This window comes from Pelodiscus sinensis, chromosome 18 (assembly GCF_049634645.1).
Source record: "Pelodiscus sinensis isolate JC-2024 chromosome 18, ASM4963464v1, whole genome shotgun sequence".
Lineage (NCBI taxonomy): Eukaryota > Metazoa > Chordata > Testudines > Trionychidae > Pelodiscus > Pelodiscus sinensis.
Genome location: NC_134728.1, coordinates 26,391,683 through 26,417,270, shown reverse-complemented (window position 1 = coordinate 26,417,270; position 25,588 = coordinate 26,391,683). Strand labels below are relative to the sequence as shown.

Below are 25,588 nucleotides of genomic sequence, written 5' to 3'. Positions count from 1 at the left end.
CCAATCTATCCACTGACTTTGATCTTTATCTACTCAAGTTTACCACCCTTCCTCCTGATACTTTATGTATAGAGGTAGGGGGGTGGGCGACAGAGCATCTTTCTCTCCGCCCCCCCTTCCCTTCTCCTATTTATTTCAAGTTTTCTTATCCCCTAGTCATAACTCTGGTCATCTGAAGAAGTGGGCTGTGCCCACGAAGGCTCACGATACCATCTACATGTTTTGTTAGTCTATAAAGTGCTACCAGACCATTTGCTTGCTGTTTTTTTCTGTAATAGACTAACTCAGCTATCCCCTCAAGCTCCTTCCCCTCCGCCACTCTGCTGGGCCCTCACATGGAATGAGACACACATCAGCTGGAAAGGACAATCTCTTCCTCTTTGGTATTTTTTTAAATATTAAGCTCTCCTGTCCACCAGAGTCCAGACCATCCAAAATTCTGTTGTCATTATCCTCCTTTTGACCAGTCACTTTGACATGGTGCACTGTCTTTGAATCATTTCACTAACTCCCGGTTGCATGCACAACAGTTTAAACTGCTAGCCCTTGCCTTTCAATCTAGAATCAGATAGCACCTGCCTACTCCTGTCCACTGATCTACCAGTATCTGCCTTCTCCACACTGACCTAGATGACAGTTCTAGTAGCTCCTTCATCTTCTTCTCTGAGGAACAAACACACTTTCTTCCATGCTTCCTCATCTACTTTGAAATGTTCCACCAATGTGTTTGTCAATCCTTCACCTGCACCTTCTTCAAATCCCTCCCCAGAATTGACCTATGAGTCTAATATTGCCTCATTCACCTATATAACCCACTCACTATCACACTCATCTTTCATCTCCCAGTCCCGTTTTTGTCTGTTTAATGACCCTCACTTGTGGTTGCATGTGGAATTTAAATGTGTAAGCTTACAACTACAATGGTTTTCTGTTTCATGCCTAGCACTCAGTTATGTAAAAATATCAATAATAATGCCATGCCACTTCTACTGCATCTCACTTTCCTGTCTCTAGGTAAGATTTCACAGGATACAATCTTGAAGATTTGGTACTTAAAAAAAATTATCTCCTGTTCGGCAGGCTTAGCTTTTATGTGGTAGTGGTTAGATAACAATATTTTCTATTCACTATTTAAAAAGAATGAACATTTTCAAACATTTTCCATATCCTCTTTGGAGCAAAATGGCTTCCATTGTACCTTAAATTTTGGGCTCCCCCACCCCAAGCATCTTTGACTAACTTACAAGGGATAATGTTAATTTAAACCAAGCATCAATGAGGATTGTCTTTAACAATCCCTAAAAGACTATCCAAGAGAAAACACTAATTTCTTCTTCATGTAGACTGAAAGTTGCTGCCTGTTTTCACCAGCAGTGGAAGTCAAATGGATGCCCCTTTGGCCTCCTTTCACTGCCAGTCCTTAAACAAGGGCAGAGAAGGGCAGGGCAGGGAGAAGGTCACTATCCAATACCAAATTGGGCCTCTTATATGATCCAAATTCAGTGGCGCAAATTTATCTTGGGTGTATTATAGCAACATGGAATTACACCCAGGATGAATTTTGATACACTATTTATTTTTAAGCCTGTTTGAGTTAGTTCATCACTGAATTTTAGAGGAATTTCCCATCCAGCTGAGAATAAGACAAATATTGCTCTGATCTGAAAAGCAGAGTTCTACTGATGACATGTAGCAAGGGCTGCATTCACCTAGGATGTGGTCAGTGAGCACTGAGCATTTTTCCAGTGCATAAATCATCCCAGTCTTCCTTTTTAACATAACTATGGCATACTGGTCTGTCTAGCCCAGTATCCTGTCTTCTGACAGTGACCACTACATGATGCCCCAGAGGGAGAGAGAACAGAACAGGTAATCATCAAGTAATCCATCCCATCTCTTGTTCGCAGGTTCTGGAAAACAGAGACTAAGGACACCATCTCTGCCTGTCCTCACTAATAGCCATTGATGGGCCTATCCTCCAGAAATTGATCTAGTTCTTTTTTAATTCTGTTATAGTCTTGGCCTTCATAACATCCTCTGGCAAAGAGTTCCACAGATTGACTATGTGTTGTATGAAGAAATGTTTCCTTTTGTTTGTTTTAAACCTACTGCCTGTTAATTTAATTGAGTAACCTCTACTTCTTGTGTTATGAGAGGAAGTAAATAATTTGTCTTTATTTACTTTCTCTGCATCAGTCATGATTTTATAGTCCTTTATCATATCCCCCCTTAGTTGTCTCTTTAACAAGCTGAAAAGTCCCAGTCTAATTAATTTCTCCTCATACAGAAGATGTTCCACACTCCTACTAATTTTTGTTGCCCTTTTCTGAACCTTTTCCATTTCCAATATACTTTTTTTTTAAGATTAGGTGACCACATCTGCACACACTGTTCAAGATTTATGGATTTATTATATAGAGGCAATAAGATATTTTATGTTGTTATATATCCCTTTTGTAATTAATCCTAATATTCTGTTGAGTGAATGTTTTCAGAGAATTATCTGCAGGGTCTCCAAGATTGCTCTTTTGAGGGATAACAACTAATTTAGGCCACCGTCCTTTCCAAAGTGAATTACTTCGCATTTATCAGCCATTTTGTTGTCCAGCCACCCAGTTTTCTGAGCTTTGTAGCTCTTCATCAGGGCTGCCGCTGGGAGGGGGACAAAGGGAGCAGCTGCTTCAGAGCTCCTGGCAATCACTACCACAACATGACAGGAGCCGGAGCAGCAGGCCCTTTTAAATCACCACTGGAGCCCATAAGAGTTGACTGGTTCCCTTAGGGGTACTCGAGAGAAGTCTGGGGGGTATAGCCACACAACTGAAATTTGGAGAAAACTGAATTTTTGTTTTAAGTTTTACAGTGCTTTATTATTTTTGTACTTTTTACACCCAAAAATTTCATCGCCTTCCAGGCTACGGCAATGTGTTGCAATGGTAGAAAAAAAAATTGTGTGTCTGAAAATTGTAGGTACTGGGGGAACCTATAATTCGTTTTTGGAAAAGGGGTACTTTATAAAAAAAGGTTGAGAAACACTGCTGTAGCCCACTTCTGCCTGAGGCCCAATCCCTTCCAAGGGTACAGAGTTGCCCAAGAGCCCAGTAAGTCTCTTCTAGCCCTACTCTTTACAGTCTGCTTTGGACTGAATTATTTAGAGTAGTTTTGTATTTGCAATTTTTGCCACTTCGCTGTTTATCTCTTTTTCTAGATAATTTCTGAATACCTTGAATAGGACTGGTCCTAATACATATCTCAGCCGGACACCACTATTTACCCCTTTCCATTCTGAAAATTGCCCATTTATTCCTACACTTTGTTCCCTATCTTTTAACCAGTTAACAGTCCTTGAGAGTACCTTCCCTCTTATTCCACAACTGATTACTTTGCTTACGAGTCTTTGGTGAGGGACCTGGTCAAAGGCTTTCTAGAAATATAAGTACACTGTATCCATTGCATTCCCCTTGTTCACATGTTTGTTGACCCTCTCAAAGAGTTCTAGTAGATTAATAAGGCATGATTTTCCTTTTTCAAAAACCATGCTGACTCTTCCCCAACAAATTATGCTCATCTATGTGTGTCACAATTGTATTCTTTACTAATTTCAACCAATTTGCCTGGTACTGAAGTTAATTTTACTGACCTATCATTGCCCAGATCACCTCTAGAAGCCTTTCTAAAAATTGGTGTCACATTAGAATCCTCCCATTATTTGGTACAAAAGACGATTTAAAGAATAGGTTACAAGCCACGGTTAGTAGTTCCACAATTTCACATTTGGGCTCTTCAGAACACTTGAGTGAATGCCATCTGGTCCTGGTAACTAATTACTGTTTAGTTTATCGGTTTGTTACAAAACCTCCTCTAATGACACTTCAGTCTGGGACAATTCCTCAGATTTGCCACCTAAAAAGAATGGTTTAAGTTTGAAGACTGGGACAATTCCTCAGCTGTGCAGATTGATGCAAAAAAAATCATTAAGTTTTTCCACAATGGCCTTATTGTCCTTGTGCGCTTCTTTACCATTGGAATCATCCAGTAGTCCCACTGATTGTTTAGCAGGCTTCCTGCTTCTGATGTAATTTAATTTTCTTTCTATTACTTTCTGAGTCTTTGGCTAGCTGTTCTTCACATTCTTTTTTAGGCTTCCTATTTATATTTTTACACTTCACTTGCCAGAGTTTATGTTCATTTCTATTTCACTTGGATTTAACTTCCATTTTTTAAAGGATGCCTTTTTGCTTCTCACTGCTTCTTTTAGTATGTTGTTTAGCCATGGTGACATTTTTTTATTATATAATCATAGAATCATAAGACTAGAAAGGACCTCAAAAGATCAGCTAGTCCAGTCTCCTGTGCTCATGGCAAGAGTAAAGATTATCTCGACCATTCTTGATAGGTGTTTGTCTAACCTGCTCTTAAAAATCCCTAGTGATGGAGATTCCACAACTTTTTTTTACTATGGTTATTTTTAAATTTGAGCCTCTATTATGGTGTCTTTGAAAAGTTTCCATGCTGTGGTAAACACTGGCAAGACAGGACAAGATAAATGTTGAATTAAAAGAGAAGGAAGAGGATGCTTCTTTTGTTCTTAGACGCTTAGATCCATGCCATCTACTCTGGGTAAAAATGAATACAACTATCAAATGCAGTTCTCCAATTAGTGCCCTAGACAACAGACCAAAGTGTCAGAGTCGGAGATCAAACACATGCTTGGCACATGCCAATGGAGGAAACCACTTCAGGCCATGTTGATTCTTCTGCCAGTGCCCATACTCTTGATGTGGCTGCCACATGTGCGCAGCTTTGCCAGGACCAAATCAGGCAAACATTTCATTAGAAAGAAAATGTTCAGACACTATTTTTATATGCTTCCAAGAAAAATGTCTCTCTTTCTGTCACGCACACACACTCTCCATTTCTGCCATTAAGTGAGAGCAAAGCTTTCTGAATTCAAAACCGAATGGGTTCTTGATAAGGGTGTGACATCAGAACCATCTTTATTTGAAATAATCTATCACTTTAAAACCAATAACAGTTAATCCTGAGGCCTGTGACTTCGGTTGGTTCATCTCCTGGGATGATAGGTCCTCTGATGTCTTAGTGGCTCTGTGCTTTGGAAAACTGAGAACATACAGAGGGCTATTGGAGTGCTGAACTGCAGAAGAGATGAGGGTAAGAAGGAAGAATAGTAAATTGCTATAATTCTGCCACCCTCATCCCACCTCTGACCCTTCTGAAAAGTGTGTGATCCTGTGTTCACAGCTGCCCACAGAGAATGTTGGGTGTGGTCTATTTTATGTGATTTTCAAAACATTCTGGTGCATTGGGGTCACATGTCCACATATAAGTTTTGTCTGTGAGTCAGAATCCTGGATACAATTATTAGGTTCTTGTTTTTATTGAATTCATGTCAAAATGTTCAGTGACCAAAGCAGTCCATAAGACTTTCAAATTGAAATAGCAGGGGATTCTGGTAACCTCTGTTAACTTGTTAAATACAACAAGATAAGGCATGAAAGGTTATTATAACGTAACCCTATTGTATTCAGAGTTACGTAACACAAAATCACAACTAGACCCAAGCAAAATATTTTTAGCCAAAACTCTTTTTCATTGAAAAATGCAGATTTGTGGTCACCCCAAATGTTTAGTCTGTTACTATTGAATTTGCCAAATTGTTTTAGCTTTAAACATTTCCTGACTTTTTTAAAATAAAACATTTCATTTTTTTTAATTAAAATGACTTTTTAATCTTATGAAAACAAAACAAAAGGATTATTTTTCAGCTAAAAAATCCCCTTTCTGTTCTACCTGAAATTATTTTATTTTAATATTTTTGGTTAGTCAATTTTGTTTGTTTGTTTCACATTAATCTGAAGTTAAATTTATTTTAACGGTTTTAGTTCAGCCACTGCTATTTTCACAGATCCTCACTGCAAACTCCTTGGACTCATGAAGACAGCTCTGTAGAACAGAGTACCCCATACCATCTGTCAAACTGTATTCCAATTTTATAAAGGCTAAACTCCTGGCATGCCCAAGAAAGGGATGAATGGTCAGATCTGAACAACAAAAACTGAAGAACAGAGTTATTTAAAGAAGAATTAACAAGTAAGTCGGGCTCAGAGAAAAATTTCCCATATAAACTGCTTGTATGGAAACTTACTTTTTGTTAAAAATTTAATTAGTCAAAATATCTGCTTTCAGCAGAAAATGCAAACTTTTTTTCCGTTAAAACTTTTCAATCAGACACCAAAAACTTTTTGGTTTTGGTTTTTCTATTAAAACTCCATGCTTACTCTGGAAACATTTTAACAAACACAAAATATTTTAATATTTGTTTCTATAAAAATGTCTTGTGGAAATCTTTCTCCTATCCTAGTTTTCCAACGAGTTTTGCAAAACACCACAAACAAGCCTCTGGCCAGGAAGAGGCATAAGGGGCAGTTGCCTTGGGGCAATTCAAGGGTGCCCAGGGCTCCTGGCTGCCGCTGCTGTTAACTGAAGCAGCAGCGGTGACCAGAGCCCTGGGCCCTTTAAATTTCTGCCTGGAGCATCACAGCATGTGCTCCAGCCAGCTTTGAGGGCTGGGGAGCTGCCTCTCCACCCAAATCTGCATCCTTTCTGGGAGAGCAGAGTGGGCCCCCTTCCCACCTTGCTTACAGGCACAAGAAGGCTGTCAGCACCCCAGACCACACGGACAGGGATAGTGAACAGGTATGGAAAGAAATCTCCTATTCCAAAACCAGTATTCACAACTCAAACTCAAGCTTATCTGAAGAAGTGGGTGTTTCCCTCGAAAGCTCATGATCCTATAAATCTATATCCATAGCTATAGCTGTATCTATATCTGTCTATCTATTTGTTAGTCTCTAGGGCTATGTCTAGACTGCAAGCCTCTTTCGAAAGAGGCTCTTTCGAAAGATACTTTCGAAAGAGCCTCTTTCGAAAGAGAGCGTCTAGACTGCACGTTGAACTTTCGAAAAAGCGGCTTGCTTTTTCGAAAGAAAGCATCCAGTGAGTCTGGATGCTCTCTTTCGAAGAAGCCCTATTTACATTGAAGAACGCTTTCTTTCGAAAGAGGAACTGTCGAAAGAAGGCGTTCTTCCTCGTGAAATGAGGTTTACCGCCATCGAAAGAAAAGCCGCGTTCTTTTGATTTAATTTCAAAAGAACGCGGCTGCAGTCTAGACGCAGGTGAGGTTTTTTCGAAAAAAGGCTACTTTTTTCGAAAAAACCCCTGAGTCTGGACACAGCCTAAGGTGCCACAGAATGATTTGCTGTTTTTAAAAGCTTTAGTAATAGAATTTGTTTACCCTTCATTATGGTGAACACCTATGGACCGAAAAATATTTTATATTTTCGGAAAATATAAAACCGGAATATAAGACCGGAATATATAATAGCCGCCTTGAATATTTTAAATAGAAAGGCGGGGTAAAAATATTTAAATAAATAAAATAAGATTTAAATAAATAAATAAATAAATAAATAATCCCATAACCCAGCATAGTCTCCCAAAGTTGCTGTAGTAAAGCGATTGAAGTGTATTTCACTTCCCATGTGGTGGTGTAATGACTGTGTCTACAATGCATGAGTTTTCACATAGCATTGACTAATCACCCCAATTCTGCTCTGGGCTCAATGGAAATCAGAGTATGCATTTTTCTGGAATATTCTCTTCTTTTGGTGTTCCACAGTCCTGATTAGGAATATGGATGGATCCCTTTTTTGCATCCTAATCCCCTAGGACATTAGAATAATAGAATCATAGGGTTGGAAGAGACCTCAGGAGGTCAAGTGCAACCCTCTGCTAAAATCAGGACCAATCCCTACTAAGTCACCCCAGCCAAGGCTTTGTCAAGCAGGGACTTAAAAAACTCTGAAAATGAAAATTCCACCACCTCCCTAGGTAACCCATTCCAGTGCTTCACCACCCTCCTAGTGAAACAGTTTTTCCTAATGTCCAACCTAGACCTCCTCCATTGCAACTGGAGAATATTGCTCCTCATTCTGTCATCTGTCACCACTGAGAACAGCGTCTCTCTGTGGTTCAGTATGTAGTTGCTGCAGTATTCTTTGGGTTGAAATAATTAAGGTGCACATTGTTTGCATTAAGAATAGTGTAAATCGACTGAGACCTCTGAAATTAAAGTGGTGAATATTTCTGACTTCAGAAACTATTGTTAATTACTGCTAGGCTTTTGTTAAAAATAAGAAGCAGCCTCACTTTTCTATTGGCAGTGGGAGCTGATGGTGCATGGTCTCTGGAAAGAAATATCTTTAGAACCTTACCAAATTCAGTCTGAAATAAGTTCACACTCCCCTCCCCCACCCATTGAGTTCACAGCATTTGAAAGGTTTTGAAAAGATTCAGGTTTAAATTACTGTTGTTATCCTATGTTTAAATGTCCTACAGTCACATCGTAGAGTGAGTTTCAGTTAGGTGGATGTAGCATGGCATTCAATCACTGAATTGAAGCAAGTGGGAAAGGTGAAAAATACTGTTGCTAAATCTGTGATTTTTTTTTCATCGAAAACACAGTCTGAACATATCATTCACTGGTAAATGAAAGAGTATAAATATTCACTGATATCCAGGTAGTGCAAAGATCTTTGTACAGCAGCTCAGAACAGCTTGGACTAACCACAGCTGGCCTATGACTGATTTCAAATGCACTCTGAAGTTGAAGCAGAATATTTTGTATAAGACTAATTGAGGCCACTGTGGCAATTGAGCCAAGGTTGTACCATAATTTATTTACTGGAATAAACATTGTGTTGAGAACAAAAGTGAGGGATTTATATTTACTGGCTGGACTTGGGAAAGAGAATGTCTTAAAAACACTCATCTGGTTTGTATGTGGCCCATTCAATCAGAATATTTGAATTGTTAGGACAGATGGGATGCAGTGAGTTGCATATGTGAGGAAGCAGGGACATTCCATCTCCAGCTCTGATACCGACTCTCTCTCAGGGAACTTCTAGAAAAGAAGCTTTTTCGAAAGAATCTTTTGGAAAAGCTTCTTTCAAAAGAGATCGTCTCGAGCCACTTTTCCAAAAGAGAGCACCCGGCAATCTGGATGCTCTCTTTTGACAAAGCCCTGTTTGCGGTCAAGAATGCCTTTTTTCAAAAGAGCTCTTTTAAAAAAAAAAAAAAGCATTCTTCCTTGTAAAATGAGGTTTACCGCTGTCGAAAAAACCACCACAGTCTCTCAATTTAATTTTGAAAGAATGTGGCAGCAGTCTAGATGCAGGTGAAGTTTTTTCAAAAAAAGGCCTCTCCCCTTCCCCCCCTCCCCCCCCTCCCCCCCTCCCCCCCCCCCCCGAAAAAACCCTGTAGTCTAGACATAGCCTCAGTCACTTTAGGTAAAGATTCCTTATTCATAAAGCAGGAGTGTGACACTGCTTCCCTCACAAGATGAGGATTAATGAGTTTGTTTTTGTAGAACACGAAAACCTATAGGACAGGGGTGGGGAACCCAAGGTTAGATCTGGCCCCTGGCTTGCCTGGATCTGGCCCCTGAAGCTCAGGGCTCTACTTCTCCCAGCATAGGGAACCCAGCAATGGCATCGCCCAGACCCTGCACCCCTACCCCACTCTGGCACCCCCTCCTGCCCAGACTTCCCAACTCTCAGCCTGCTTCCTGACAGCCCCCTTCCACACACTGCACCCCTCATTTTTGGCCCTACCCCAGAGCCTAAGGGGGCTCACAAACTCTACTAGCCCAGCCCCTCCTAGACTCTGGTGTGTGAAGGGAATATGGAGAGTGCTTTCTGCTTCTCAGTCAGGGGCCACGTCAATGAGATTTTTTTTTTGTTTGCTTCTCATTTTTGTGCAGCCCCTGACTGATTTTTTGGTGGCTCTGTGGCACCTACCCAGAAAAGGTTCCCCGCCCCTGCTGTAGAACATGCAAAGCTTATGGAAGTGCTTACTGAAGTAGCACCACTCTATGAGGAATCGTCTGAATAAAACACCTTCTATTAACTGACTTCAGTGCCTTGGTTAAGCAGAATCTGAGTGCAGCTGGTCTCACTAAGGACTTGAGAATGTGACCTGGAGTCACCCATTAACAGTGTGATGATTGACTGCTTGACACAAAGGGTCAGATCTGTGCAGTTATGTTAGTGTCTAAGGATGCAGAGAGTCACGCGGTGTGACCTTCAAAAGCACATAGGCACTTAATTCCTATTGATTTCAATGGGGCTCCCATTAGATGCCTATCTACATCTTTAGATGCCTAAATAAGTTTAAAAATCTGGCCCTAGGCCCCTTTTCTGGAAGCCATAGCAGAGTCAAACCTCTTCCATGGACCAGCCGCTAGTAGAAAGGGGACAAACCCCATGCTTTCCTAGGGCTTGTCTACATGGGGACATCCCAGAAATTTAAGATAAATTACAGAAGATGTGAAGTTAATGTGCATAAGTTAAAGTACATTAAACCCCCGTGTGGACTCAGTAACGTTTACCTTCATCCTTTCTGTAACGTCATCTGTGAGATCATGTTTTCAGAAGTGCTTCCTCTTCCCACTCCCTCATTCTTCCTCCCCTGGAATCAGCAGTTTCAGGAATCACTTCAAAAGCAGAAAAAGAAGATGTAGCGATCAGATCCGTACACCCCACCCTCATGTAGGTGGCTGATACCTCTTCTAAGGAGCCATTCCTCATGGTTGTTCTGTTTATATTTGGCTCTTCTGTATTTTGACTGGCTCAGAAAACCACTCCTTTCCTTACCTCTTTCAGATAGCTCTATCTAATCTCTTTTCCAGGAATTTAAAATGTACTCTACTAGTAAAAAGGCAGATGGGATCATCTTGCATGGCAGAAGCAAAAACAAATAAAAGAAGTTTAAATGAAATAATAAAGAGGCTTCAACTACAATGCAGATCCCAATCTGCCCTTCTGATTCCAATTGCTACAAATCCATTCTAACCCAGAAGTCTCTGTATATTTCTGCTACCCAGAAGAAGGCCTGGTGGAAATCTTTCATTTAATGAAAATTGATGTACAAATTCTCAATTGATAATGAGTTAAAATTTATCCCAGCAGCAGTGAGAATGGGAAATCCCTTTGGACTTGTGGTTTTTGTGCTACAGACTGGATCTTGCCTGCAGTTATCCCATTCTTGGCTGCAGGCGCCAGGCTGGTTTGGCAAATGATTACCCTAGAGCCCAGCTTGTCAGTCACCCCTACAAAAAGCCAAGGACCTCACACTAAAGTTCTCTTCCATTATCTGCCTTTTATTTTTGGGCATTTTAAACACCTAAATCGTTGCAGTATCTGGTAGGTTTCTGTCTATGATGTCTAGCAGGCATCAAACATGAAATTAGACTATTGTAGACCAGTGTTTCTCTTTCATTCTTGTATGATGGCAGGTGGTATCTGATCTGCTCTCAATACTGGCTCATATGGGGCACCAGGACAATTCAGTTTTATTATACTGCAGAAAAAAACAAAGATGGCAAGGACTGAGTTCAGGTGACAAGAGTGCTGTTCACACTCCTAAGCTACTTCCTAATTAAATAATTTCTTGAACCTCATTGAGAGGGTCTCTGCCTAAAGAGCTGTTATGATCAAGGGAGAAAAATGGAGCAACGGTTACTGATTTGGCACTGTTTTCTTACTGAGAGAGCAAGGGTTGATTACCAGCTTGGTGCCACATCAGATAGTAATGGTTGCTTAGGCCTTGATCATGGGACTGGATCAGCTTGTGTGGACAATTGCATCCTTGCAGAGTCCCATTAATTTCAAGTCAAAAGTTATCACAAAGGAGCTGATTGCAGTATTGGGCCCTAGTTAACTCTAGCCTAAAATAAATTCAGAAGTTGATACTGCTATGAATGTGAGTTTGCCTTCATTTTCTTGGTTTATTTTTAGTTACATGTGAATGAAAGTGGATTGTACGCATGCATAACTGCCACGGGGCAGGTTTGAACCTGGAACCTCGGGAGCCTCTATAGCAGGCATGTCCAAAGTCCGGCCCGCGGGCCAATTGCGGCCCGTGTTCCGGTTTAATATGGCCCCACAAGTAATTTGGCAATATCTATCTTTTATGGCCCCCAACAAATCCATATGTATTGAGATGAATACATTGTAAAATCTCAGTTTATGTCAGTTGGTCTAAATCAGTTATAAATATATTTGGACACAACATGTATACTTGGTGTTATGTTCCTGTTCATATTTTTTGAACTTAAAAGTTGACAGACAACCTTTATTACCAATAATATGTAATGTACTTTACAATGTTCCTGACATATATTTCAGCTTCTTGGATTTTTTTTTCATCTGGCCTTCAGATATGAAAGACAGAGTGATTTAACACCTGTTTAGATTTGTCATCCATGTGACGAAATGAAAAGTATGCTGTTTGCAATAAACTTTGCATAAAATAGTTAGTTTGCATTTAATTTTAATGGTTCAAAGAATGTCAGGCAAAATGGTCGGCCCTCACCATGTTCACTTCATCAAATCTGGCCCTCTTTGAAAAAAGTTTGGACACCCCTGCTCTATAGTTTGAGCTAAAAGCCAGCTGCCACTCAGCTTAGGCTGCAGAGCTCCCTTGTTCTTATTGATCGCTGTAAGTGGTCTAAGTGCCACTCCATGGGACAGTGAGCCACAGTAGGGCTATGTCTACACTACAAGTTTTCTTGGCAAAAAATATGCTAATGAGGGACAATTTGCATGAGTCACAATCTCATTTGCATATTTTCTGCTGATCCAGTTTTGCGCTGGGGTTTTTGAGCAAAAACAAGCAGTGTGACACATTTTCTTTTTGTGCAAAACCACCTTTTTCCACAAGACCCTTATGCCCCAAAAAAGGAGATATATCGATCTTGTGGGATAAGGGTTTTTTGCGCAAAAAAGAAAACATCCACAATGTTTGTTTTTGCGCAAAAATCCCAGTTCAAAACTGGATTGGCAGAAAATATGCAAATGAGATTGCAACTCATGCAAATGAGTCCCTCATTAGCATATTTTTTGCCAAAAAAACTCATCGTGTAGACGTAGCCTAGGTGCGTGGGTTACAAATACTCTGAAATACGATGTGGGCAGAAGTGAATTGAGCAGGATTCCTGCAATCTCCGTCCAGCTGGATACTAAAGATCTCAATTCAGCAAACTGGAACAAAAGGAAAAGTCATCGATAAATGGAGAGGACTGTCAGTGCCTCTTCAAAGCTTGTGGCTTAGTTTATTGCTACTATAGAAGGTGATTGATTCTTTGAATGAGTAGCTAAGTGAAATTTTATATTGAAGAGTTTAAATATTATAGCAATTGTTTCATGATTGAAATGGTGAGACATATCACAAGACTCTGGGACCAGCTATAGATAAATCTAAATAACTGAGGGTGAGAAAAATTTATTGGGGGGGCACAAAGGAAGGCATGGTTTATAATATATATAACACTCCCTTAGTGTACTGGGTATGTGATAATTAAGGAGCTGAAAGATGCCATAACGTACAGAGATAACAGGAAAGAAACAAATTGCATCCAAAATATTTGGTGGCAAAAGAGAAGAATTTACACAGGATGAAATTTCACGCAATTTCAGTTACTTCTGTTAAGTCAAAGCCATTTTGTGAAATTGATGAGAACAGAGTGATTGTGAAAATTTCTTCTCAATCCTTTAAAAATGCAGACAACTTGTTGATGTTTAATTAAAGTTACAGTGGTTGTTCAAATAAAAATGGCTTTGATACTCAAAAACTGTGCTACAAATCTGAGTGGAACCAGAGGAATAGCATTCTGTAAACACTGAAGAAGGTACTTAGCTGATACGTTTATTTAGAAAACCTACCCTTCACTGATGACAAATAAGACTTATTATAACGTCGGTAGCACTTTCATCGGAAGGCCTCAAAAACACTCTACAGTCATTCATTACTTAAGTCTCACAACACTCCTGTTGTAATGTATCTGAGCATTATTAGAGCTGTGTGACAGATGAGTAACCTGAAGTTAAGCCATTTGCCCAAGGTGTCACAAAAACATAATGACAGTACCAGGAACAGAACACGAGTCTTTGGAATCTCGTGCTCTAATCTAGGCTAGACAACACCCTGAAATGCAAACGTTCCTTTGGCAAGAAGCATGGTGGTCTTTTTACCCACAGTATCACATTTTTGTACGGCTAGTATAAAAGCCCAAATTTGCTCATTCTAATTTAGGGGGAGCAACATTTTTCATTCCTACGCTTAGTAAAGTAAATGGAAGTTTGGTCCCTTTCCAGTTTAGCATGTAGCCATTAGGGCTTTGTTTGTATTTTCCATACTACAGGTTTTATTTAACATCTTGTTAGGATGCAAAACAAGGATGTTCTACAGTCAGTGAGTGCATTAGGATCACAGCCCTATGGCATGCAGTATTCTACATTTCCCCCACACTGCTTCCATACCACAGGATACTGTAGTTCCCTCTCTCTCTCTCTCTCTCTCTCTCTCTCTCTCTCTCTCTCTCTCTCTCAGTAGCTGAAAAATATTGCCGGTATTGTGTTCTGAGTCTATCGATCTTTCCTTGTCTTCCCCAGCCCTGGTGGAGGTCAGGAGAATGGGGGCTAAATAAACCACAAGTAAAAAAGTAAAAAGCCCAACTCTCTATATTGAAAACATTACAGTGAGATTATATACATTATATATTTCAGTCACTGTCTCAATGTGAATTGAATTAATGCTGGGGCTCTTGCACAGCATAACCTGACAAAGGTTATAATGTGTGTGTTTCCTTTATGGAAGAATGAGAATTTTAAGAGTGAACAGAAGTCTTTTTGATATAGAACTTTTTTATACTCAGAGTACTTGATCACATGCTAATGTACAAAACAACTAATTAGTTACTGACAGCAGTGCAAGTGACTGGGCTGTAACTAATTTGTTAATATTACAGAAGTCATCAAGAGTTCACATGCTGCTTTTGATATTGACATCCACTCCAGCCAGAGAGGAATGGTATCAAAGCTGCCACTCCCTTATTTTGCGTTGAAACACAACTCATTTTGTTTAAAAGTGTCTTAAGATTTTTAACTTCCTTCTACAAGGATATTAGTTTAATCTTCCCAGGACAAGGTAGAAATAGATCTGCTTAAACAAATGGAAAATTTTTGAGATTTTTTTTTTCACATTTTAAAGTAGTGTCCATTTCTCAGACTTTGAAATGGACCCATTTAGTCATTCACATGATTTAATGATTGCTTTAAATAACATTTTGCATAGCTATAATGAATCTTTAAACCAAAATCATTGTTAGAACCATTATCAAAATGTCTGAATTACTGACAAACACATTTTCATAGTGAAAGCCAAGTTTTTGAGAAAGGAAAAAAGGTCAATGATTTTGAAAAAGAATCAAAATCTGTCATAGAAATTTTCAAAGCTAATGTCAACATTTTTTCAGAAAACAATTAATTTCTGGAAAAAAATCTTTTAAAACAGAAAACATGCATGAGACATTTTGATAATCTGAAGATAATACAGTGTTCAGGGAAAGAGATGTAAAGTTGTGTGTCAAATAAAATCTGGCACATCTCAGTACCTGAATTTCTAAATACCATGGGCTGGAATCATTTGGACACTTCCTACTACAGGAAGGTCTGGGTTGCATATTTTGGACCTGGAATTGGATCTGAATCTAAAATTTAGAGGGATCAGTTCTTGGGTCTGTTCTGGATTCATTTCTGCTTCAAACCTGAAAAAATCCCAAATCGTTTTGCAAACAGCAGGATCACTTTGTCCACCACTGAAATATCAAGACTTAGGACTTCTGAATGACACTGGCTGAATCACTTAGCTTCTATATCCCTCAGTTTCTCCATGAAAGAGAGGTAATAGCACTCACTTGCCTTATTGGCATGAAAATTAATGTCTGTAAAGTGCTTTGAGAAATGTGTATGAAAGGAACAGTCTGAGTGCAAAGTGACCTTGTATTTTATACATCCCTTTAACCAGTGTTCTTATGGCAGTGGGGTGCCACTCGGTAGCAGCTCCAGAGTTCTGTTACCAAGAGCGCTCTTGTGGCTGCCTTCTGGCTCTTGGGACCCTACGACCATCTGTGGCCAGGGGAGAAGCTGAAATAGCTCCTTTCAGTGTCCAAGATCAATAGCTGTAAAAAGAAATGAGAGAGAGCACACGAAGCCACTAACCACGATTTTTACCAGGCTCAATTGATTTCTGAAGTACTTCGGCTAGTTCCCTTTGAAGTTGTGTTTCCATTTTTTAGAAGTGTCCAAAACGTAGAGGCCCACCCACAGCTGTCCTGCCGTCAGCTCGCTGGGGCTGGCTATGGCTGCTCAAGAGAGTCATTACTGTTTGGACGTGGGTGGCCTCAGCAGTTTTTTGGGAACCTCTCCCAGATCCTGGAAATATGATTTAAAAAACCAGTTGAGGTAGTTCCTGAAGCATTATGGCCTCAGTGGAAAGAAGGCCTGCTGCTGCCACCTTCCTGTCTGAATCTTGGATTAGGAAAAGAAAATAAATAAAAAAAGCCACTCTTTAAACTCACACTCAATTGTGGTTCAGATCCTCAGCTCTGCTCCAAGTGAATAAGAGACTGACTGGGAGGAGCTGCCCACCAATTCCTCTGCCTGTGAGTAAATAGATCATTCCATCATCCCTAAAGCTGGGCCAACGGAAAGAATTTTTATATCCCCATCTCCACAACTTCACCTGGTCTCTCAGCTTCTGCTACACTCAGCTACAGCTCTGAGTCCGTGTGAATTCAACCTCAGGGCATCATCCCCTTTTGTGAACAGATTTTACCAAGTGGGAAAATGTACGTTGCAATGCCTTGGGCCAGATTATTTTAGATGTTTGCTCACAGTTGCATAAATCATTTATACCCGAAAGTGTACACTAGTATGAATCCCACAAGTACCTGATTTGCAACTGATTTAATTCTCAGCTTGTATGTGCAAAGGAACAGTATGTGTGTAAGCTCTGTCAATAGCATATATATACAGTTACATGTCCAGTTGAATGTGAACAAATAGAAGCCAGGTTCTGAAGATGTGTCCTATAATGGCTTTGTGTGATAAAGAGATGCCACCAGTGCACCACTGAATTAGTAGGTAGAGGAGACACTCATAATTTCATGTCAAGATATACTGGTTTGAAAAGAGACTGAATGACATTTAATTTAAACACATTTTATTTATATTGACTTCTGCCAGTACTTCTGCTCCAGAAGTGCTGAGACCTTATAACTAAGTCTGTTATCATTGTATTTGCAGCTTGGAGGAAAGTAGGTTGTACCAGACATTTCATGAAAGGGCTTGATCTTATAAGATTTCCAGTCCAGATTTATGAAGTTTTGGCTGCTCCATCAGTCCAAACTGCCTGATCTTTCAGGGTTCATTGTTTCCACAGAATCCAGCCAGGTTATGAGCCCCACTGGAGAGAGAGAAATTCAAGCCAAATATGAGTGCTGAAGACCCAAGAATGGTCAAGGAATAAACGAGGAGGCTATTTTCACAGCAGGGTAAGAAATGTACAAACAAAATGAATCTGTTCACACAGCAGCTACAGTAAAATGTGACTGGGCAAAGAAGGGGAATGTGGATTCTAGTGCTCCTCTAGCCATTTAATAATGTGAGCTTGTATCTCAGGCTCCGCGCTTTCCTCTTGGAGTTGATCCTGTTATACAGGGGATGAGTGATGATGGCAGACTTCAGTGGAAGTGGAGCCAAACAGATGCAGGCCTCAGGCCTCAGGCCTCCCTCAGCTCTTTTCAGAGAGAGATCCCACCAACGAAGCATCTCTCTCAGGGAATGAGATCCAGGCTGTTATTTTTGGACAATATCCCATCCATATTCTCCTCATTTTACTGCTGATGTAAAACTGTGTGTAGAAGTGATGCTACTTTACCCCATGTCTATACATTGTTTAATTCGCTCTTTCTTTCAGCCCTGGATTCAGGCCTGGCTGAGGTGGGGATTGAATTGGTCCTTGCTGGGGTCCAGGTGGCTGGTGTAGGGCTTTATGAGCCAAGGCATTAGTGGGTAGGCCACATCCCTGACGATGCACAGTGGCATCTGCATGTCCCCCATGCGAAAGTCACACTGGGGGATAAATGTGCCAGCCTCCAGTTTCAGGTAGAGGCTGGCGTTTCTGAAAAGGCAGGTGTCATGTGCCCTGCTCGGCCGCCCGATGAAAATGTCAGGAAGCTGTCCACGGTGGTCGACCAGGGCCTGCAGCACCATCGAGAAATAGCCCTTGCGATTTATGTACTGGGAGGCTCGATGATGTGATGTGCGGATTGGGATGTGGATTCCATCGGTTGCTCCCCTGCAGTTGGAGAACTCCAGAGCAGCAAATCCTGCAACGATCGGGTCCAAGTCTCCCACGCGGATGACCCTGCACAGCAGGATGGAGTTGATGGCCCTCACAATCTGCAGAAGGAGACAAAGAAACACGGAAAACAGAGAATGAGAGGGAGTGTCTGAGCCCTTGGGAGGTGCTTGTCCCCTCCTCCCCTGTCAAACACCCCAGGAGCTACTTCATATGAGTCCATGCCCCCAGCAGCAGGGCTGTGTGAGGGCAGGATGGTACAACCCCCCAGGGATGAGACTTCCTGCTCACTCCCAGCCCACCCCACCACTCCCACTCCTCCTTTCCCTAGGGTCCCCCTTTCCAGGACTCTCTACCCCCCCTGCAGTGACTGCAGCCCGATAATGCCTTACCTCCATGAGGAGGGCCCTGAGGGTGGACTTTCCCACATCAAACTGGTTGCCCACCAACTATCTGGGGTAGTGAGCTTCCAGATGGCGATGGCGACCCGCTTCTCTGGGGGATGGAGGGCCGCAGGTGGGTGTTCCATCTTTGGTGGGCAAGGAAGCCAGGCACACAGCTCCATGAAGGTGGCCTTCTGCATGTGGAAGTTTTGGGGCCACTACTGGTCATCCCACCACTCCATGACCAGCCGATCCCACCAGTCAGAACTGGTGTCCAGCCTTGAGAAACATCTCTCTATTGTGGGGTGCGGTTGTAAGGGCCTTGTTCCCATACACAGGGAGAGGGTCTTGATGATGAGTTTGGTGTCCAGCTCATGCAGGGCCATGAAGGCAGCCTGCGGAAACTGCTGCAGAAACTACAGAATGGCAATGTGGGGCTGTCGTGTGCCCAGAGGCAGCTTCAGCTCTGTGGCAAGGAGTGTGCTGTGGTAGGGGCAACCAGAGCGCACACTGCTAAAGCTTTGCTATCCCTCAGAGTGGCAGGCAAGCATGCAGCAGAAGCAGAGAAACGGCTGTCCAGGGGGGTCCCTTTATGCACGTGTCTTAACTAGCCTTAGGCAAGAGCAACCGGAAGCAACTGCTGACCTAATGTCCTGCCTGAACTGGTTCTGGGTGGCCTTATATGCGAGATAGCGTCCAATCAATGTGGACACTATCTTTTGAAAAAGCACGTTGCTTTTTCATTGTGCTTTTGCTGTGTAGATGCTCTCTTCCGGAAAAGCTTGTTCCAAAAGAAACTTGCAGTCTAGACGTAGCCAAATAATTTAGCATGCTTTCCTGGGATGTGTTTACTACCAGCGACTGCTATTTTGTGTACATATATGAAGTGGTTTTATTCTTGTTCTTCATTATGTTAAATGCCTTTTTTCTGAAATAGTTCATTCAGCAGTGAAAAAGGAAAAATCTCTGAGGAAAGGCAATATCTTTTGGTGACAGATGATCAAATGCCAACTTTGGCATAAGCACCGCTCTATTTTCTTCTGGCTAACTGAAGCCCATGGCATTTATTCTTTGATGAGGTAGTGTCTGCCTTGGCATCTAAACTCACTGAGGTTTATGAAACTTATAAAGCACATGAAGACACTTCTCTCTTGCTCTCCCTCCCCTTCTCAAAAAACCTTAAGATGTTGACTAGCACCTCATTGTAGCACTTAGTATTTTACCAGCCTTTCACACCTCTCCCTGTCTACTGTCCCCACCTACTCCCACACTTCAATTTTTTTGACAACTGTACATTGTCAGGTAGTTGCAAGAACGATGTGTTGCCAAAGTAAACATTATAATATACTGAATATATAGAAAGAACAAGGGGGTATTTCATGACTGAGCGCTTGGGAGCCGGTGGAAAAAGGGTGAGGAAATAGCTTCTGGCATATCCAGAAGCTGCGTTGTAAGAGATTTGAGCAAATTCTGGCAACACGAGGATCCTGAACATTCATTTGAACATGTAACTTTTCATCTGAATGGGAAGAGGTAGGATAGAATCCCAAGGTTGGAAGAAATCTCAGGAGGTCATTGAGTCCAACCCCCTGCCAGCAGAACCAATCCCAACTAAATCATCCCAGCCAGGGATTTGTCAAACCAGGATTTATGGTGGTGAGTGGCTACAGTGTTAGCTTGGACATGTCTACATTACAGAGAAGATTGACCCTCTGGAGATCAATCTTCTAGCATTCAATTTAGTGGGTCTAGTGTAGACTCCTAAATCAAACGCTGAGGGCATCCATTACGCCTCCTTCTGCAAGGAGTAAGGGAAGCTGGCAGGAGCATGTGGTCCTGTTGATCTCCTGCAGTGTGGATGCTGCAGTGGCTTGGCTGAAGGTAACCCAGCCATGCGTTTTACATAGCTGGATGGAGTATCTTAAGCTGATCTGCCAGGACTGGTATAGACCAGCCCAAGAGACCAGCATTCAGTTTCCCACACTGCCACGGACTCTTGGCAATTCATTTCACAGCAGGAGTGAGAAACCTTTTTTTGGTCAGGGGCCACTGACCAACAGAGAAATCAGTCAGGGGCCACACACAAGCCAACCCCTCACTACTCAACTGCTCCCAATGCTCCCAAGGAGGGAAGCAAAAAATAGCCACCAGGAAACCACCCCCTTGCTCACACTTAACATGATACGCCCTCTGCTCCAGCCCTGGGGGGGGAGGGGATGCTGAGGTCTGAGGCTTCCCCTCATAACAGGGCAAACTGGCACATGCACTTCAGCCCTTCAGGGGGGCACCAAAGCTTATGGTGTGGAGATTTGCCGCAGGCTAGATCAAATTAAGCCAGGGACTGGATCTGGCCTGTGGGCTGTAGATTCCCCACCCCTGCTTTACAGGGGTATATGCTGAAACACAAAACAAACACCAGCAGCAGCAAATCTCAGAGGCTGGGACAACTGACTCAAGCTCGAACTATGGGCTAAAAAAAGAAGTGGGTTGAGAACCCCAAGTGCAACCATCCACACTGCTATTTTCAGCTCCACGAGTCTGAGTCAATTGCCCTGAGCTCTGAGACTCACTGCCCTGTGTTCTTTTTTTTTGCAGCAAAGACACACCTTTAGTCTCTCTCTGAGCTCCCTGGCTATAAAATAGGGATAATGGTACTTTCTTACCTCCCAGGAGTGTTGAGACTTTAAATACATTAATGATTTTGAGGAGCGCATATGCCAGGGATGGCCAAAAGTACTGGCCCACAAACTGTATCCAATAATCTTTAGATGGTCCAGAACTGGGAGTGCTTGGCAGGACTCAGAGCTTCAGTCTTGTGGGGTGCATCTGCTGGGATCCTGTCCTGTGGTGGGGTAGTGGGGTTGGGGAATTCTGCCTGAGTCCCAACAATCACACCTCGGTGTTCCCTGTAAGCTGTGTGCTTTTGTGGACAATCAGGAGAGACTCAAATGTTGCCTACCTGATTAGAAGAGTGCTCACAGCTAGGTTTTTTTAGTTTCTTTTGGTGGTCCACATTCACACGTGCCTTGGTGCACATACAAATTTATTCTGCACATGGATGGAAAAGATTAGAGGGACATTGGCTAAGACCTCCCCCTACATTGAGGAGAAGCCCCTAGTCCCACCACCCAAGTGCAGAGGGCCCCCACCCCTCCCGCAGTCTAACAGAGAAAGAATGAGAGAAGTGTGTGTATGGGAGGGAGGTCCACAAACTGCACTTTACCAGTAAAAGAGTCACATGTGGCTTGCGAGCCACAGTTTGGCCACCCTGTCACAGGCTAACATATTGGAGATTATATATGTATCTGAGAAAGATATATATATATATAGATATAGATTTAGATTAGATTAGATATAGATATATATATGCCCCTGAGATCTATTTTTCATATAAAAATGAAAAAGAAAATGAAAATTGATCAACAGATCATTGGTCAGTTTCACATCTCACTCACAACTCCATCATTTTAAGTCATTTCAATGCAGAAACTGCACTGGCCCACGTTCACTTTAAACTGTGCTCCAGTTTCATATGAAAGGTTGGTAATCTTGTGTGGAGCTGTGAGAGAACCCAGGTTTCTTTTAATATTTGTAATGCAGCGGAGTGAATTCTGCACTCTCTTTGCATGCCATGTGTCCCACTCTTCAGCACCTGCCACTGCAGAGATGGTGCAAAACTTTGTTATTCTCTTTCTGATTTTGTTACATTTCCTGGCACTCAGAATTTTGAACAATGGCTTGGCCCTTTCAGTGCTGGCTGCACTTGACAGGTGTGTGGCAGTACCTTGTTAATTATAAACAGCCCTCCCTAGCTGAACCTCAGCTAGCTAAAGTATTTTGTTCAGGGCACATAATTATCTCTCCATCATTCTTTCTCTAGTATTGATTCATGTGGAAAAATATGATTAAAACATGAATGTCTACAAATGATTCAGAATAACAAGAGAGGAAAGGCCATTGTATTTTGCACTGACTATTCCAGATGACTGTAATTACAAATGAATGCTTGTACACATCTCTGTGTCCCCCCACAAGACTTTAAGACCCTCCATAGCCCACTGAAGTACCATTTAAATGCAGTATTTTCCCTAGCTATGCTGTTTGCTTGACCCATTAACAACCTTTACCTTGGCACATGCTGTCTCTGGCATAAGGTCATGCAATGTTGCACACGCACACAAAAACAAACCCCAACCTTTCAGACATCTGCTCTGGTGCTTCGGCCAAGAACCAGAGGGAACGCTGTGCCAATTCAGCAGCCGCTCCTGCAGATTGCAGTTGGCTTATGCTCAGTGCCACCGTTAATAATGTGGGCTTCCTGCTGAGTGGGTGGCACTGCCAGGTTCCTAATTAGAATCTGCTAAAGGCAACTAAGGCTTAAGTGGTCATTTCTTCCCCTCCCCCTTCTCTACATGTAATGTTTATTCAGCATTTTTATTTGGGCCATTTAGCATCTCCATTTGGGGGAGGAAAACGTACTGGAGGCAGTGTCCCCTGACTTCTGTCCATGCCCTCCAAAACACAGTCCAGGAGCCTGATATGAGGATAAGGGCCAATGTACACTAGAGTTTGTTTGCTCTTACAGCCTGTGCATCCTCCCCCCATTACATTATGATTTTAGCTGGGACACCCATCCTACTTCCCTGGGGACAAATGCCAAGGCATTTTCAGTTATTGCCCCACAACTATTGCACTCAAATAATTAAACGGAACAGCCACTTCCTCCCCTCAGCCCTGAGTCATCTACTTAGACTATAAGCCTTTGAGGAAGCAGATCTATTTTATTATATCCAAGCACAGCATCATGGGCCCTCCACTCTGTGTCAACATCAGGGTTGTGTCTCTTTTGATCAAGGGGTGCACAAAGTGGGTATACCCCTGAGCCCTATTTAGAGAGTTTACAACCCTTTCACTGGTGGATGGGAATGCCACACCAGAGGAGTTGCTCAATCCTGATTTGCTACAGGCCACTTGGTCATCGTTGGGCCAATTGGCCGGATTGGATACTCTTGAGAAGGGGCTGGGAAGCAGAAGAAGAAGGGGATTGCTGGGAAGAGGCTATAGGCTACCAGCAAAGAGCATCAGCTGTTGTTTAGATGGATGCAGTAGGCTGAGAGATCAGCCCAAGGAATGATCAGGATGTATGGCCACAGGTAAGCCTAGGGGAAGCAGACCAAGCTAGAAGCCAGCTGGAAACCATTAGCCCAAGGGAATCCAGACATAGCAGGTCCTGGTCTAAACATATCACTCCTAAAGATAGGTCTGAAATGAATGTTGTGAGTAAGACTTATTTGTCTCAGTAGTTCATTGAACTCAACAATAGTATGGCAGAAAACTATGAAGAAGGCAAGTGATTTTTGGCCAGCAGTTTTCTGACTATATGGATTGAAATTAGGTGATGCTGTGACACTCCCATTGTTTTGTTCTGATTTGTTTGTTTGTTTGTTTGTTTGTTTGTTTGTTTTGAACCTAAAATTCAGGGCTATGACCTGGCATGAATCAAAATGGAAGTAAAAGTTGCTGTGAACCCTTATCAGCTGAAATTACTGAGTGTCCTATGGCTCTAACATAACTGGTCACTAAACCTACGGTCAAGTTCTCACCTGGGAAACAGTAAAAGCCATTGTTCCCCTTTTATTTCAATAGCAATCTTTTGTTTTGCCTTGTCTTTTGACAAGTAGCACAGTGTGAAGGGTATTGTTGAGGGCACACCTCAAATGCACTTTTGGGAAAGTACATTGGCAGTAAAACGGCAGAAAAGAGGGCTTTTTCGGTGTAGGTAAACCTCCTTTGATGAAGTATAACTCCTTTTTGCACTATAGCTATTGCGCAAAAAGGCAAGTGTGGATGCTCCATGGGGGTTTCTTGTGCAAAAAGAGCCTATCCATAAAAGCACAGGTGCTCTGATGGCCATTCTGTGAATGGCCATCAGAGCTTTCTTGTGCAAGAGCATCCATGGCAGTGTGGACGTGCTCTTGCACAAGAATTTTTTGCACAAAAACTCTTGTACAAAAGGCTTCTTGCAGAAGAAGCCTGCAGTGTAGATGTTGCCTCTGAGTAGTTTACCAGGAATACTCTAATCTGAGCACCTAGTCCTCTACAAATCCAAGTGGATTTGACTGACTTTCATGAATGGAGAGGAATCACCTACTTCTCGACACTCACCACATGCTTACTATAGGCCAGTAGACACCATGTTGTTTGACAGTTATTTATGTAGATGGCCATATGAATCCTATGAAATGAGGCAGTGCCAACAGTTGTTTTCTGCCATACTTTTTAGATTGCATAGATGCATTAGGAAGGATTTATAATATATGCATATGTATTCCAAACCCCTCCCCATAGATGATATAAAAACTCCACTGCCCACCTGTGCCACAACTCTTTTTCTGCCTATAAAAGTCAGGGCTGGCATTGGAGGCTACCAAGCAGGGCAGTTGCTCAAGGCCACGCAAAGCTCAGTTACTCAGGCTTTGGCTGCAGTTCCTGGTTGTGTGGCTCTGGCATGGCAGGGCTTCAGGAAGTCTAAAACCAGCCCTGCTGAAACCTGTTTTGTGCCTCCCAGAGAGCCACCGGCCTCTAGTTGAGACTCGCTGCCCTACAAAGTGGCAAATGGGCATTTTTGGCACTATGGGACCTGTGTGATATTTCTGAAATGGCCACAATTCAAGTTCATGCTGCGTTAGGAAAGCAAAATGGTTTACATCGCAATTTAATAGAAGTCAATTGTGTTTGTAACATCTGATGCAGAAATAGAGCAGCTTATGTTTTATGGGAATGAAGAGCTGCATATTTGGCACCAGTTCCTGTTTCTAAACACACGGGTGCTCTCTCTATCAGTTTGAGATAATCCAGGTCTGGCTTTTTCCCAATCACTCATTCCAACTAGAATTACAAAGACATTTCCCATTCTCTACACA

General features: G+C 42.1%; 1 long non-coding RNA gene across 1 annotated transcript in view; it reads left to right on the top strand.

Annotated features, from left to right (window-relative positions):
- Positions 1-25,588, top strand: part of LOC142818861 (uncharacterized) — a 125,262-nt gene that overhangs the window by 35,793 nt on the left and 63,881 nt on the right. Inside the window, exons 4-5 of the long non-coding RNA XR_012896558.1 lie at positions 5,927-6,111; positions 17,362-17,473. This is a non-coding gene — a long non-coding RNA (uncharacterized LOC142818861). The remainder of the gene's footprint in view (positions 1-5,926; positions 6,112-17,361; positions 17,474-25,588) is intronic.